We start from the raw sequence: 15,779 nt of genomic DNA, 5'->3' as shown, positions 1-15,779 counted from the left end.
AACAGAGGTTCCAGGAAATGTTTAAGAGATATATATGTGGATATATATATATATCGGGACTAAATAAAGTATCTCGTAACTTTTTTCATTCAATAATATTTCAAAGATTGAATCTATTCAAGTCTTAACTTGTGGTCTCATCTATGGGATGTTTTTCTTAAAACTTATAATACTTTGAACGGTGGTAGTTCAAGTAGCTTTATAAATGATATAAGTGTAGTGAAGTATTGGTAACTTCATTCCTTGTTTTTACTTATATCTAGTAAGTAATTATCTTACACATGATAGAGATTCTAGTAAGTATCCATTTAGATACTTATATTATTGTTATCACTATGTATTATCTTGCGAGCTGTAAGGCTCACTCTTGCTTTATTTCTTCATCACACAACAACAGTTAGGAGAGATGGCCAGACTCCAGCAGACCCAGCGCAAGCGCGTGGGAAGCGTCCCGCGTCTTCCCGATGATGTTGTAGCTGCTATAGCTGCAGAGGTAGATCCATTGTAGTTCAGACCATCTACTTTTGAGAATCAAATTATGTATAATTATAACTTGTGGCAGATAATGGCAATTAACTGTAAATTTATCAAGTAATCATTTTGGGTTGTAATAACTTTTAAATGGTGGATTCAAAGACTTGTACTTATTTCAATTTCATCTCTGAGACTATAACGGGTTGTGGTGTGTGTTAGTATGGGGTCACGGCATGAGGTTATTTATTATTAATTAAGTGAAGTGATATTGTGGAAAGAAAGACCGTGACAACCCGGATCCCCGACCCCGGATCTGGGGGTGTTACAGTCGAGGTCTTTGATGTGTGGGGAATCGATTTCATGGGGCCTTTTATCTCATCTTGCAATAATCAGTACATCTTGCTGGCAGTCGATTATGTGTCAAAATGGGTCGAAGTTAAAGCTTTACCGACAAATGATGCAAAGGCAGTGCTAAATTTTCTTCATAAGCAAATTTTCACAAGGTTTGGCACACCTCGGGTAATCATAAGTGATGAAGGATCGTATTTTTGCAACCGTAAGTTCACTTCTATGATGCAGCGTTATAGTGTGAATCATCGAGTAGCTACTGCCTATCATCCGCAAACAAATGGTCAAGCGGAAGTGTCTAACAGAGAGATAAAGCGCATTCTAGAGAAGGTTGTTTGTCCGTCAAGGAAGGATTGGTCTTTAAAGCTCGATGAAGCTGTTTGGGCTTACAGAACAGCATACAAAACTCCACTTGGGATGTCACCGTTTCAGTTGGTGTACGGTAAGGGATGTCATCTACCTGCGGAGCTTGAGCATAAGGCCTACTGGGCATTGAAGAAGTTGAACCTGGATTTAGATGCAGCTGGTAAGAAAAGAATGCTTCAGCTTAATGAACTTGATGAATTTCGACTTCAAGCGTACGAAAATAACAAAATGTATAAGGAAAAGGTGAAGAGGTGGCACGATAGGAAGCTACATCCAAAGTTATTTGTGCCAGGGCAACAAGTTCTCTTATTCAACTCTCGGCTCTGACTTTTTCCTGGGAAGTTGAAATCAAGGTGGTCTGGACCTTTTATTGTCAAAACTGTGTTTTCACATGGAGCGGTGGAAATTTTTGAGAATGATCCGGACCAAGCATTCAAGGTTAACGGTCAGCGGTTGAAGCACTAATATGGGGACATGGCAAACCGAGAAGTGGTTAGTGCCATTTTGTTGACTACTTGAGAAGGGTACGAAACGTCAAGCTAATGACGAAAAAGAAGCGCTGCGTGGGAGGCAACCCATGAATTGTTGTTACAGGAACCCTTAGAAGTTAATAACCTATCCAAAAACACAAAAAAATCAGAAAACAGGGGCTGAAAAAAAAAATTCCAGTGACCCCCTGAGCGCCCGCTCAGCTTTGCTGAGCGACCGCGCAGCAAGCTGAGCGCCCGCTCAGTTTTGCTGAGCGACCGCTCAGGGGTCGAGTACCAGAAATTTTTTTACAGTTCAGAAAAAAAAAACACACAAAAACAGTTTTAGCCCATAAACCCACGATTTGTTCCCACTACCCCATCATGTTACCCCTTAATTTCCAAACCCTAATCTAATCCACACCCTATATATACATACACCTATCCTACATATCTCCCACAAAACTTCCTACACTTAACCCCTCTCACAAACATCAAAAATCAGTTCTTACACACTTTTATTCACGAATTAATGGCACCCAAGAGAGCACGCACTATTGACAGCAGCAGCACAGTTCCTACTGCTGATTCATCGAGGGGTACTGCTGCAAGGCCTCGGTTAACTGACAGAGCCGCTGAGGAGGAGTACACTAGGCTGTTGGGGAAGCCGATTCTGAAGGAGAGGGGGTTTTTACCATCGGGGAGGGATGGTGAGTTGCTGCCCATGATTGCAGAAAAGGGGTGGATAGCTTTTTGTGAGTCACCCAAAGCGGTACCGATGAGCGTTGTTCGCGAGTTCTACGCGAACGCGAAGGCCGAAAAGAATGGGTTTTCTGTGGTCCGAGGGCTGACGGTTGATTATCATCCTGCGGCGATTCGCCGTGTGATTGGACAGCGAGAGAGGAAGTCCGAGGAGGAGGACTGGAATGAAAAGACTGCTGAGGATTTTGACTTGGATTTGATTTGTGCGACTCTCTGTCGACCGGGCACAGTTTGGACCGATACTAATGAGTATCGTCACTTTCCGGCGATCGCCATGAACAGGTATGCCCGTGCATGGAATGCATTTATTTGTGCTAATATTTTGCCTTCTTCGCATGCACACGAGGTCACAGTTGAGAGAGCACAGTTGTTGTGGGGAATTCTGAATGAGGAATACTATGTGGACCTTGGTGAGTTTATCTACCAAGGAATTCTAAAGTTTTTGAGGGGAGCGAAACATATGAACATCCCTTATGCATCTACGGTTACGAAGCTATGCCGAGCAGTGGGAGTGAACTGGCCGGCTCATGAGCAGTTGCAGTTGCCAGCAGCTCCGATTGATTCTGGCACTCTAAATGGGATGCAGGAGTGGACCGGTGGTGAGCCTGAGGAGCATGGGCTGGGTTATCGTCTTCCAGGAGGGCGTCCAGCATGAGGTGCTACTATGGCTAGGCCAGGGCGTGATGAGGCTGGTTCTTCGAGAGCTCAGGAGGGTGCTGGGATGGTTGATGCCCAGTATAGGAGGCTTTCACGGCGGATGGATGCCATGTATGAGACGCAGAGCAGGTTTGCTCAGGAGCTCACCCTTGCGTTAGGGACTGCTTTTCGAGGCCTTGGAGCTGATATCCAGTGGCCAGTTTTTGGTGAGGACTCTGCATACCCGCCGCCTGATACTCCACCCACTGAGGGTGATGATGATGATGACTTCGAGTAGGTATACCCTGTGTTCCTTTCTACTACTTTCACTGAGGATAGTGAAGATTTTTAGTTTGGGGGTGGTAGTTAAGGAATATTGTGTGTGTGTCATTTAGTTGCATATTCATGATAGTTTAGTTCATATAGTTGCATAATTTATGCCATATAGTTTTTTATTTTTTTGTTTGTTATGAATGTCATGTAGCTCATGCATGTACCATGATCCTTTTTGCAATGATTTATCGACTGAATTGTGATATTGATGCGAGTGTAGTGATAGCATTAAAGTGATATGAAGTTGTGTAGGTTGATATGCATGCTAGAAACAATTGTAAGTCCACTAAGTCTTAGAGAATGCGTAAGGGCTAGATTGTTGTTATGATTTGGTTGTTTTCAAGGTCAATCTGCTTATTATGCTTAGAATTCGATTATAGGTTCTTAGTGATAAAGGCATGAAAAAGAAAAAATTTTGGAGAAAAAATATGGAAGTTGTTGCTAGTTGTGGCTAGGCGTCAAATGGCTAGTAGCCGGCTCACATATGGTGCGAGTAGTCTAGGGTTGAGCAAGATGGAGCGAAACGCACTTGCTCAGAAGTTATAAAAAAAAAAATTGCATAATTGATCAAGAGTGGGCTCTTTGGTATTCGAGTTATTAAGTTCTTAGGGGACTTTGTGCCTAGTGACCTAAGGCTTTTAGAGTCTGGGATCCGCTAACCTAACGCTCGTTACATGGATACCATTGTATAAGTCTTTTGTGGACCTCACTCATTGCACGGTCAAATAAGCATTTGAGTTGTAAATAAAAAGCACGATTCCGTAGTAAGCTCCAGAGTTCTTGTAGTGTTGTATATCACTTTGTGCCTAGAATTTTTTTTCTTTGTATAATCGTAGGATTGCCTTGAGGATAGTCTAGTCATAGTAATTGGTCTAGTTCCGAAGCATATCTGTTAAGCATTTGCACACACCACGTTTCTGGCTGTATGTCCGTTTGCATGAGTTTATTGATCTTTAGTTGTCTAACTGCATTCGTTGAGATGTGACAATTTGGTTGGTTAATTGTAGTAAGGGGGATCGCTGTATTTTCGTATAGATTGCATTCATGCATGTTTTTATTTGTTTTTGAGTCTGTGACGCTTGAAGACAAGCATCGATTTAAGTTTGGGGGTGTGATAAGTGGCATTTTATACCACTTCGAACGTCTTAAAATGGCTTAAATTGGTGTCTTGAAATCAAGTATTTTGTGTATTTGATGCGTTTTTCTAGTATTTATGCATTTCAGGGTTTTAGTTGCATTTCGGGGGAGGAATCATCAAGAATAAGCCTTGGCATGTGTTCACCATTGCGAGAGGAAAGAAACGGGCAGATTACGGTGAAGAAATGGAGCGAAATCAGAATTTTTCCAGTAGAGGTCTGAGCGCCCGCTCAGCATTGCTGAGCGGCCGCGCAGCAAGCTGAGCGCCCGCTCAGCATTGCTGAGCGGCCGCGCAGCAAGCTGAGCGCCCGCTCAGCTATGCTGAGCGGCCGCGCAGGGTCGGGAAAAAAGACAAATTATTTTAGGACTTCTACTTCTGTTTGGTTTCCACTTCTATGTAATCTGAGTTTTATGGGACTATTATATAAGTAGATTTGAGACGTTTTCATAAGTGTGGATTGAAGAAGATTGTGTTTTTACGCAAGGAGCGAAGGAGATAAGGAAGAAGACCAATTTAGCACACCGCAACGAAGAGGAAGCATATCTTCTTGTGATTCTTGTTTCGTTGTAACGTTGGATGCTAGTTTTCTTGCTTTGAACTTATTTACTCTTGTGACGTACTCTGTTTTAATATAATAAGTTTAGTTATTATTTTCTTGTGTTTGTTTATCATGATTTCATATGAACCCATGATGACGATAAGTGCTATTATGGGCTAATCGTGATCATGGGGTTGCAACGGATTTATTATGCAATTCTTTAGTTAATTGTTTAATACTTTAGTGTGTGATGATTGCATGATATCTAGTATTTGTTGTGCGTATTCGTCTTATGTGCGTCGCGAACATATAAGATAGGGTGTTAATCTCTTGTGAAGCGACGGTGGATCTTGAGATTTAGAACTTGCCATGCTAGCATAGGTTCATGTACGTTGTGCATGATTAGTGGATAACTCTAACAGTTTTATTTGCCCTATGTAATCAAAAGGAATAACTTGTGCTTAAATCGTTGTGTTGTCAATTTCTGTAGACATATGGGAACTCAACATAATTGATGACTATTCAACTTCTATCTTAATTGTGGATGCTTGGTAGAATGGTATTAGTACAATGAAAGTTGGCTTTTATCAGTTTCGTGTTATTCGATTAATATCATCACTGTCACATGCTAAAGGTAATAACAATGGCTATAGAAGGAAGTAATAATGAAGTTGTGATCTCATGAGTATTTTATTATTGATAAATTGAAGTGTTAGTTAAGTGATTAATTAAGTAGTTAATTATAGTTAATATTTAATCAACAATTTTAAGTGTTAGTATCTTAACATTGAGAAGTAATCATACATTGGTGAGTGAGTTAATTAGACAATAATTTAGTCTGAGTCTCTGAGGGAACGAACTAGAAAGTATTCTATATTACTTGCGAACGCGTATACTTGCGTGAATATTAGTGCGTGTTTTCGCCCTAACACTTCCACAGCTGAGGCTGAATACATAGCTACTGGAAGTTGTTGTGCTCAAGTGCTTTGGATTAGAAATCAACTAATAATGGCCTAGTGTTGCACAAAATTTCAATTATGTGTGAAATACTAGTGCTATTTCTATTGTTACTAATCCAGTTAATCATTCTAAAACTAAACACATTGATGTATGGTACTATTTTATTAGAGAACATGTTGTAAATGGTACCATTGAGCTCGTTTTTGTTTCAACAGAAAAATGATTAGCTGACATTTTTACTAAACCTTTGGATGAAGCAACTTTTACTAGACTTGTTGGTGAAATTGGAATGTTAAATTCTTCATCCTAAAGGCAAGAACTCAGCTAATATATTGCAGCAGATTAATTTCTAATAAATTAAAATTAATTTGATTTAATTGGAAATTAACTAGAATGTGATTTATAAATATTTCAGAACTCTTTGTATATTTATTTTTCAAAATTCAAAATTCAGCTTGAAAATTTTTAAATTCTAAGAAGAACGGTCTACACGTTAACTTACATTTTCAATATGTGAACTTAATATAAGATAGAATCAAAAAGAACAAAAGTATATACATAACTGATTTTGTTCGAAATATGTTGTGAACTTGATGATTTCATAAACAAAACACCTTAGTAGATTTAACTTGGTGAACAATGTAGCACTTAACAGATTATCAGATATAGTCCCGACGGAAGATGATTTGACATCCATCGAGTGTGTAGCTTATGTAACAATATGTCATGTAGCACATTTCCATAAACACCTTTGTATAGATTCTGTAGTAGCATATAAGTCATGTTGACTTTAATTAGATATGCAGAATAGGTTGATTAATTGTAAATATAAGATGCCTTATAATTCTGCATAAATGAAATGAAGTCAAGTGCCTAATAGCTACCAGACGGATGATCAACAAGGCAACCCGACTGTTAGGTCTCAATATGTTTGTAGAAGGGGGGTTGAATATAAACAATACCGTTTAATCGAATAAAATACGGAATAAAAAAGGTGAAACAAAATTCAAGTTAAATAAAATTATTATTAAACTTGAAAGGTGTTACAACAACGGTATCGTTTACAAGGGATTAATCTCAAATCAATTATCACAAATCTAGAATAAATTCGACATGAACTTTTTCTATTTTTGCAATAAAAAGATAAAATGCTAAAAGCGATTTGAGATTAAGTTCTAGGAATTTCGATCCGCTAGATAGTTACACAAGAACAAGAAAAGTATTTCTAGTGGATTGGATTTAACAATAAATACTAGAAATAAATAATCTGTAAATTTGCAATAATTTCTCTGCAGGTTTCTTTTGTTTTGTGTTCTGCTGAATGATATATTCAATGCTCTGCTCCTCTTGAAAAAAACAGCTGCTGTGTTTTATATTGAATCCTGTGATTTTAATTGGCAAGACAATCCATTTAGCTCAGCATGACAATCCTTTGAACTGGTAAGACTTTCGGTAGGACTATCAATTGAACTGATAGGACTTTCGGCAAGACAATCTAAATGAACTGGCAAGACAATCAAATGAACTGGCATGACTTTCGATATGACTATTGATTGTCGTACTGATTGTCTTGCTAATACAAAAGAAAGTCTTGCTGAATTAATATAGAATAATAATTCAAAATCAATTCTGAAAATACATAATATTAATTCAGAATTAATTAATCAATTAATTCAATTAATCAATAAATTAATCTTTGCAGATATAATTTATTCTCTTAATTAAATTATACGACTTAATTAATTAATAGAGAATTAATACTACTCTTGAGAAGCAACCATTCTTCTGAAAATCACTGTCAATTATGAATCAATTCCACCACTTCAATGTTGACACTCGATGTACTGTCTGGTTCATGAGTGACTAACTTCCGTGACGTTTCTTCATGCCTTGACCTTGATACTCTTGATTTTCTTCAGACTAAATCCTTGTAATTAATTGATACCCTGACGAGATCTCTGTCACTTGATTAAATCCACAATCTTGATTTATATCACTGAGACTTGATCAATTTCTTGAGCTTCTTCCAGTGAATTAAGTCATCAAGTCTGTAGACGAACAATGTTACTTAATCCTTTGACATATGTTACTCTGAGAGATCTCTCTGACGATAGAACCACTTTTTACTTGTTACATCCTTATTTGAGTTGAGTTAAATCCTCGAATAAACAAATAGGCTATGACATATGCCTTTCAATCTCCCCCTATTTGTTTGTTAGACAATAACAACAAATACCTAGAGGATAACTCAATTAACAAATAAGAAAAAGATATAAACAGTAATGCAAAGTAAATAGCAGAAAAGTTCTGGATTATATTTAACATTTTCCAGATTCCAAACAAAATTTACAAGTGAATACAAGATAGATGTTCCTCTAGCCTGAACATATAAGTACATTAGTCTATCTTGATTCATAAAGCTCTAATCATATTACATTGAGTTTTGAGCTAATTGAATTCAGTTGTCTTCTCTTCCGACTTCACCTTCTTCCAAATCTTGAAGCAACTCCTTGTCAAAGACACGATCCTTTTCTGAAGTGAAGCTGTCAGGTCTAACTGGTTGAACTCCAACTGTCTTTAGCTTATTCTTGAGTTGATTGTACCTTTTAATATTCTTTTCACAATAAGCTTGAATCAGATCAGCTGCTTGAGTTTTCAACATGGATGAATATCCAGCAGTTCTTAAGTGATGTTCCATCCAGACCAGATACTTAGCTGAGTAGTCTTTAAGAGATTATGAATCGAGCTGGCAGATTTGAAGACAGTCAGACTTAAAGAATCTTACCTGATGAGGATTGTTGACCACTTGAGGACTAGCCCTGCTGGCAAACTCTTTGAGCCTTTCTCGAAGAACTTCATTCAATTCTGAGCTTCTTTTGACTTTGTTGAGAAGAACCCAAGTCTCTGACAAAAAACGATTCTCAAACAGATGAAGTGACACCTTGAAAGATCCTTCGCTCTGACAATATACAAATATGCTCATCTCATTTAGGGATCTGTCAAAGGCAGCTGTGATCCTTGAGACTTCAGTCTTTATAGCATTCATGTACATGTCATTGTTTGGATTAGAGATCTCCAGCTTGTCCAGAAGATGTAGAAACTGCCTATCATTGTTTGTGCTCAGCTGAGGCATATCAAGTACTCTCCTAGCTTCATCCCATTTTTCACCAATCTTCAGTCTGACATCTCTTCTCCTTTCTTGAGCTTTAATGTCATGAAGACGTTGCTTTTGAAGAGTTTCTGTTCTTTGTATGTCTTTCCTCATGTCAATGATCTGGGATACCTTTTTGAGTTTAGCTTCTTTTCTTTTCATCTCTGACTGCTGCTGCTGAAACTCTTTCTCAAACAGAGGATCCACTGGAGCTTCCTCTTCCCATTCTCCAAAATCACTTTCCTCCTCAGCTTCAAAGAAACCATCTTTATCTTCCAAGACTGGTTCAGTGGGAACGTCACAAATATCAAAGTCATCCTGTTCTCCACTATAGTAGATATCATCAGGCTTCCCTGTGCCTCCAGTAGACGAATCTTTTTCTTTTCCCTTTTCACTTCTCCCTTTATTCTCCCCCTTAGTTGAGGAATCCTCTACAGACTTTCCCTTAGATCCTCCATGACCTCCATCACCTCCCGAGCCTGAGCCTCCACCAGACGGCCCTTCAAAGAAAGTCCTTTGTTCTTGATTGGGACAGTGCAAATTTTTTATCATGAAGTACAAGTGCTTCATCCCTTCATTCAGATATTCCATACCCGTCTCTATCTTCAGAAATCTGGAGGAATCCAGTGAATGATTCATTTCAACCAAGTCTTCAAGAGAAGTCATTCTTGTATGTAGAGAGCAGAAGTTTGAAATGTTGTCAGCTGATAACGTTGGAGATGCCTGGATTGAGTTTAGCTTTGGTACAACAGATGTCTTCAAATCTGATATTTCAGTCCTGATGAGAGCCAGCTGATTATTGACAGAGGTGGAAGAAGAAGACCGTTCAACCACTTGTGCTTTGAATGATTTAGCTTCAGCCTGACTTTTTGCAAGTTGTTCCTTGAGATCAGCAATTTGAGCTAACAGATTTTCAGTGTTTGTGTCTGTGTGTGCGCTCACCTGAATATCTCTCCTGTTTGATTCACTCAACTCACGTGCATATGTATCTCTCAATATAATTGCTCGTGAGGAGTCTTCCTGATGCTGATCTTCTGTACCTGCATTTAAAATCACCCTAGCCTCTTCAAGAGAGGTCAGTGGTGGTGCAATGGGAATTCGAGAGTCCCGATCCTCAGTCAAACCTATCATTTCATGTGAAATAGATGTCTAAATTGCTTCAGGGATAGATTGACCGAGTTGCCCTCCACTTTCTCCAGATAAATCTGCGAGTGGAGAATCCCGTGAGGGAGCCAGAAGTGTTGGATCTGGGAGGGGAGAAAATGACTCTATTAAAGGTGGCTGAGAGTCAGATTTTCCCTCAGAAGCATGTGACTGCTCTTCTGCCATAACTATGGCAGGCACTGTAACCGAATCTATGTGCACTCCTCGCTCCGTGTCCAGAGTATCATCTACTGGTCTGTATGCTTCCATTGTGAGTAATGGAATTATGCTTGACTCAGTACAGGATGCCATGGCCCTATGGCGAATTTCAATAGATTCATCCTGTTGAGAGAATGTTTCTAGTAACTGTTCAGTGGCCATTTGAAAGTCCATGTCCTGTTGGGAGGACAAGGATGGGCTTTCAGATGCCTCAGTAAATGTTCTCCTTTTCTTGGGTGGAGGCAGAGCTGAGGGTTCATTCACATATACTAACAAACTACTTCCTACTAACCTTCTAGGCAACATTTTAGACAGTGGGGGAGAGGTTGAGATAGGTTGTGACTCTGTGTTTGGCTCTATGACCTGGGATTGAAGCTGTGGTTCTACAACTTCATGGCCAGTCCTATCAACCACTGGGGGTCTTTCAACAGAAGTAGGAATAGGTTGAGTTTGAGGAACTATTACCTGTAGAGGAAGAGCATCTGATGTTTGAGCCTGGGTGGTTTGAACCACTGGAGGTTGAGCTTACTGTTCATGACCGGGAAGATTGAAGATAGGTAAAGGAATATAAGTGGCCATGAAAGCAGATACAAATACTGGAACTTGCATGAATTTGAAAGTTGTGTCTTGGCGGGTGTAAATCTTTTTGCTTACAGGAGGGGGTTCGGTTACTGAGGAGTTAGCAAAAAGGGCTTTATGCTCAAGTGAGAGAATATGTTCTGCTATGAGCATGAGAAAATGAGCATAGTAGCACGAGACCCTACGATTTGTAGAATGATCACGTAAAGCAGTAGTGAGACGTCTCAAAAGAATGGGTAAAAGTAGTTTGCCAAAATTGATCATTTGATTGAAAATAACCGCAAGACCAATATACTGCAGAGTGGAAGTCATGTTGTGAAAGTTGGATTTAGTGCAGTTGGCAAACACTTTAGGAAGAGTATCGAAGAAAATGTCCCATTCAGAAATCAAATTGGATTTTGATAACTTGGTTAAATTAATCACCCCCTGATAGTGAATAGCATGGAAAAAGTTTGAAATATCATTTTCAGAGGGCAACTTACAGAAATTGTCCATAGGAAAATTTAACGCTCGATTGACGACTGTTTCATCAACTACATACTGTGTGTTTGCCACGGTGAATGAAAAAGATTTAAAATCATCGGCCACAGTAGAGGTTGTGCAAATCAGTCTGAGCAGATCAACATTTAAAATCACATTTGATTTAATAGCAGAGCTAACAATCGAATGGTCATTTAAAAATCTAATCCACGGCTTAAATTTTCTACATCACATTTATCTGGATTAAAATAACCAACAAGATTATACGAAACAATTTGGAAATTGAGAGCCATTTTAAAAATAATAATAAGACACACACTTTCAGAATTTTAAGAGTAATATTAAGAAAATTCGAATTAATTAAATTAATTTAATAATTTGAATTAAATCAATTATATTCGAAAAATTTAGAAAGAAATGTATCTCGTTAAAGTTCTTAACTCACAAAAGCAGATTTGAAAAAACGCACAAGACACCAAACAAAATTCAATAGAATTATCCAAAATCAAACAAACACAAATTGATTTTTTTTTAACAAAAAAAATTCGACAGCACTTCTGTATGTATATATCACAGGAGTGATAATTTTGTATGCTGAGTAAAAACTCGAGCAAGGAAGACAAAGGAGGCAGTTTTGATCTTTTCGAATAGAGAGAGAGAGAGAGAGAGAAAAAATGAGAGAAAAAAAAACTGATGGAATTTGAAAAAAAAAACAAGAACTGAATGAATTAACAAGACAAAGAGACACTGAATAGACAACTGGTATGACAATTCGGGATAGTCTTACCGATTGTCATACCGATAGTCATACCGATTATCTGATATTAATTTTATTACTGGCATGACAATCAATAGTCATACCGATTGTCTTTCCAGTTATAAAATTAAACTGAATTAAAAATAAACATGTATTTGTACTTGAATGACTTTCAGCAAGACAATTTCAATTGTCTTACCGATTGTCATTCTAGTATAAAACAAATTAAGTATTTATATAAATATACTGAATAATTAAAATAAAAACTGTTAAACTGGAATGACTTTTAGCAAGATAATTGAAATAGTCTTGCCGATTGTCATTTCAGTTAAAAATACATAAAAACACAGAATATAGAAAATATTACAATTACAGAAAACTGAAATGAATATGGCAGAAAATATTTATATAATTAAAATATTTCAGAGATAATTATATTTTCAGTCAAAAAATAGATTTCTTTTGAATTTTAGCAAATAAAATTCATAGAAAAATATTTTTAGAGAAAATAAAATATTCTGAGACATTAAAATTAACAAGTTGAGTAAATAAATAAGATAAGATAATAAAAATTATATAGAAATAAGCAAGAAATTTTGGAAAATGATAAAATAAATTTGTAAATGAATTTTTCATTTATGAAAAAATCATTTGTAAATTCACTCAAGAACAGATTTCATATATTCACACGTTTAATCACTAAAGCTATTCAACATACCCAATTTACCAACTAATTTGGTAAATGTGGATTCATCAAGAGGTTTAGTGAAAATATCTGCTATTTGTTCTTCTGTTGGAACAAAAAATAGTTCAACAGTACCATTCATGACGTGCTCTCTAATAAAATGATACCTGATGTCAATGTGCTTGGTCCTTGTATGTTGCACAGGGTTGTTGGTGATGGCTATTTCACTTGTATTGTCACATAGAATAGGTATTTTGTTCAATACAGAGCCATAGTCCCGTAGCTGATTCCTAATCCACAAGATCTGAGCACAGCAGCTTCCAGCAGCAATATATTCAGCCTCGGCCGTTGAATTTGAAACTGTTTGCTGTTTCTTGCTGTACCATGAGACTAGTCTGCTACCTAGGAATTGACAACTCCCTGAGGTGCTTTTCCTATCAACAACACTTCCTGCGTAATCTGAATCTGTATATCCAACAAGGTTAAAACCAGATTCTTTAGGGTACCAAATACCTAGATTTGGTGTTCCCTTAAGATATCTTAAGATTCGTTTAACAGCAACGAGATGAATATCTCTAGGATCCGCTTGGAACCTTGCACATAAGCATGTAGCATATATAATATCTGGTCTACTTGCAGTAAGATAGAGTAACGAGCCAATCATACCTCTGTAGCTTGTGACATCTACCTTAATGGAGTTTTCACATGGTCCAAGCTTGACAGCTGTAGTTGACGGAGTCCTTGCTGATGCAGAATCCTCTAGATTGTACTTTTTGAGGAGTTCCTTGAGATACTTGGATTGACAAATAAAAGTTCCATCTAACCTTGAATTTACTTGTAATCCAAGAAAGAACTTCAGCTCTCCCATCATGCTCATTTCAAATTTGCTGTGCATTAACTTAGAAAATCTCTTACAGAGATAATCATTAGTAGACCCAAATATTATATCATCCACATAGACTTGGACTAATATCGTATCATTCTTATGCTTTTTAGAAAAAAGAGTTTTGTCTATGACACCTCTAATAAAGCTATTTTCAATAAGAAATTCAGAGAGAGTGTCATACCATTTTCTCAGAGACTGTTTGAGTCCATAGATAGCCTTGAACAGAAAGTAGACAAAATCCAAATGATCTGGATCTTCAAAACCAGGAGGTTGCTCTACATATACCTCTTCATCCAGCTTTCCATTCAGAAAGGCACTCTTGACATCCATTTGATAAACTTTAAAGTTAGAGAATGCTGCAAATGCCAGAAATATCCTGATGGCCTCTAGTCTAGCCACTGGAGCATAGGTTTTATCATAATCAATACCTTCAGCTTGAGAATACCCTTTAGCTACCAGTCTTGCTTTGTTTCTTGTAACCACACCATCTTCATCTAGTTTATTCCTAAATACCCATTGAGTACCAACAGCTTTCTTGTGAGTAGGTCTAGGTACCAGTTTCCAGACTTGTTGATGTTCAAACTGATTGAGTTCATCTTGTATAGCAATCATCCAATCTGGATCAGTCAGTGCTTCCTCAATCTTCTTAGGTTCCATCTCAGAAAGAAATCCTGAGAACAGACACTCATTTTGAGTAGCACGTCTAGTTCTGACTCCAACATCTGGATCACCAATAATCAACTCAAAAGGATGAGCTTTATTCCAGACAGTCTGTCTTGGAAGATTTGATCTTGATGATTCGCCTTGAAATTCATTGGGATGTTGTGTCCTACTAGTTGATCCTTCAGCATCTCCCCCTGAATTATTGCCATGTTGACTTAAAGATTCTCCGTCAGTAGCAGTGGTATCTCCATTATTGCCAAAGTTTCCATCACCATTACCTTGGGTATCATCATGATTAACAGGTTCTTCACCAGCAATAACCTCAGGTTTTTGACCATGTTCTGATTCTGAATCTGACATATCATCAAACTTCAGTTTCTCAGACGGATCTTCAGTTTGGATACTAGGGAGTTTAGTGTCATCAAATGTAACATTGACACTTTCAGTTACTTTGTGTTGATCAATGATATACACTCTGTATGATCTTATTCCATATCCAACAAAAATACCCTCATATGCCTTTGCCTCGAATTTACCACGACGATCATCTCCATCCTTGAGCACGAAGCATCTGGCACCAAATACATGAAAGTATTTTATAGAAGGTTTATGTTCATTCAAAATCTCGTAAGGAGTTTTCATGAAGTCTTTGTTGATTAGAGTTCGATTCTGAGTATAACATGCAGTATTGACAGCTTCAGCCCAAAAGTACATTAGAAGACCTGATTCACTTAACATCGTTCTTGCAGCTTCAATCAATGTACGATTCTTCCTTTCTACCACTCCATTTTGCTGAGGGGTTCTAGGAGCTGAAAATTGTCTGGTAATCCCTTTGTCTGTACAGAATCCATTGAGAAGTGAATTCTTGAATTCTGTTCCATTATCTGACCTTATTGCTCTAACAGGGACATTAGAATCTAACTCGATCAACTTGATATGATCAATCACAACTTGTGGTGTTTCATCCTTAGAGTGAAGGAATAAAACCCACGTATACTTGGAATAGTCATCAACTATCACAAGACAGTAACACTTCTTTGACATCGAAAGGACATTAACCGGTCCAAATAAATCCATGTGCAATAATTACAGAACACCAGTTATGGAGGATGTGTCAGTGCCTCTGTGACTTGCTTTCTTTGACTTTCCATTCTGGCAAGCCTCACATAGTCCTTCTGGGGAGAATTCCAGCTG

Source organism: Apium graveolens, chromosome 2, assembly GCF_009905375.1.
Source record: "Apium graveolens cultivar Ventura chromosome 2, ASM990537v1, whole genome shotgun sequence".
In the NCBI taxonomy this organism is placed as follows: Eukaryota; Viridiplantae; Streptophyta; class Magnoliopsida; order Apiales; family Apiaceae; genus Apium; species Apium graveolens.
This window is presented reverse-complemented; position numbering follows the sequence as displayed.